The sequence below is a fragment of the Aquarana catesbeiana genome, linkage group LG01, assembly GCF_042186555.1.
Source record: "Aquarana catesbeiana isolate 2022-GZ linkage group LG01, ASM4218655v1, whole genome shotgun sequence".
NCBI classification, from domain to species: domain Eukaryota; kingdom Metazoa; phylum Chordata; class Amphibia; order Anura; family Ranidae; genus Aquarana; species Aquarana catesbeiana.
The window spans coordinates 986,058,183-986,060,603 of record NC_133324.1 but is presented as its reverse complement, the minus strand read 5'-3'; positions in this window follow the sequence as shown (position 1 = coordinate 986,060,603).

Genomic DNA, 2,421 nt, shown 5'->3' with positions numbered 1-2,421 from the left:
GGCACAACGCCTCTCCACCATCATCCCCCAGATTATCCATCCTGACCAAGTGGGACTTGTGCCCGGCAGGCAGGCTTCAGATGGAACTAGACGTTTTATTGACCTTATCCAATGGACAGAGCACACTCGAACGCCTTCTTTCTTCCTATCTTTGGATGCAGAGAAGGCGTTCGATAGGCTTTGTATTGGCTGTACATGGAGGCAGTGCTCCAAAAATGTGGACTTTCGGGCACTTTTCTCTCTGCCATATTAGGCCTATACACTCATCCATATGCACGCATTTGGACGTCGGGTGTTGTCTCCAACCCATTCCAAATTACTAATGGCACGAGAAAAGGGGTGCCCATTGTCCCCTCTAATTTTTGCCATGATAATGGAGCCCTTAGCACAATTTATTAGATCTGACCCCTCGATCACGGGTATAAAAATTGGACAAACCGATCATAAAATCGGCTTATACGCGGATGACGTGATTATTGCCCTAACCAATCTGCTCTTGTCTCTACCAGCAGCCCAACGAGTCCTTGACATGTTCAGCGCTGTATCTATGTACAAACTGAACCCTAATAAATCTCTAATGCTTAACCTTGGCCTAGACTCTCAAACTTTAAACACCATTAACGCTAGCTCCCCCTTTGCTTTGGCCCCTAATTCCTTTCTCCCATACTTGGGTATTCAACTAATGTTCCCAAGTCGGATGCTTCTGAGAACCAATTTGGAAGACCTCTTGGGCAAGCTTACACGACTAGCAAAAGGACTAAGTAAGGTCCCAGCCTCCTGGGCTGGTAGGATAGCTCAGGCAAAAATGTATTTACTCCCCCATGTCCTATATTTTTTTCGTACATTACCCCTACCTCTAGCGCAAAATCAGATAAAAAAAATCCAGGGGATCATCAACGGCTTTATTTGGCAACAAAAAAGACCTAGAATAAAAAAAGTCATACTTACAACTCCAGTTCAACATGGAGGCCTGGGTGCCCCGGATGTCCAAGCATATCATCGAGCAACTATTCTGGACCAACTGAGAACATGGTGGTCAGATAAACATCACACAACCTGGAAACAAATTGAAGCCAACGACCCACAGACCCTAAACTTTTCCTAGCAGCACTGTGGCTCAACCCTCACCCCAAACGATACCCTCTTGATACCATCACGTCCTCCACCTCATCTCCCCAGACTTACCTCTCTCAGAATGGACAAAAGCCGGCATCCGCTACCTAGGTATGCTTTTTTCACCATCAGGTTTGCTTTCCTTTGAGCAGTTAACGCAGACGTTTAGATTAACCAAACACGCGTTTTTTCTTTACCTAAGGATTAGATCTAGCCTATCAAAAACGTGCTGGTCAACTTCGGATTGTGTTTCACTCCCTCTGCTCAAGTTTTACAATATAGCTACACCCAAGGCCAAAGGAATCTCTTTTATGTACAAACTGCTCACCAAACCAACTACTAACCATCTCTCTTCTTCCTCACAGTATTGGTCCTCACTGTTGGACCAACCATCTACAGAACTACACTGGCCGAAGGCCCTCCCATTGCCCTTACGCCTGTCTCACTGCATTAATCACTGGGAAGCACTACAAAAGCTTTTTCACAAATGGTATTTTACCCCAGAAAGGCTAGCGAAAATGTACCCGAACACCTCCCCAAATTGCTGGAGGGGATGTGCTGAAACTGGATCTCTTTCACACATATGGTGGAAGTGCCACCTTGTCAAAAATTTTTGGAGAAAGGTGCAAAATCTAATTGAGTCTCTGTGTGGTATATCCCAATCTCTGTCCCCGCTTGACCTACTCCTTGGACTCTCGATCCCCACATTGCCTAACCATCTGCAAACACTGGTCACACACATCCTCATTGCTGAAAGATTGACAATCGCAAAGAAGTGGAAATCAACCGACCCACCTGCACTGAGAGATGCCATCCACCTACTTAACCTACACTTCCAGATGGAATTCCCTTTTGCCAAGGCCAACATGTCCACTAAGCACTTTAATAGAAACTGGCAACCTTGGATTTTGGACTCTAGAAGTACACCACTGTCGTAGCAGTTCTACCTTTAGCTTGGCTGGATCCTACACTAGCTTCCTTTCTTTACTGCAGTCTTATGGACATCTTGTTATGAAACTCAGTACAGTTCACATTGTTATGCCATTACTGTTATTGCACACAAGTGTCCACCCCCACAGTACTTAGCTCAGTGTTACAGGATTACTGTATGCTACCATAGATATCTGTAGTATAATCATTTACTTAACCCTAATCACTTGCTCTTGAGGTAGCTCGATAAAGGCTACACTTAAGTAAGCTTTTACCTTCATTGCCATTTATATAAACATTAAGACGCCAGGGTATGCCCAATTGGCGATGTTTCTGTATTCTTTTTCTCTTCGTAAAACACAATAAAAATCTTAAAGT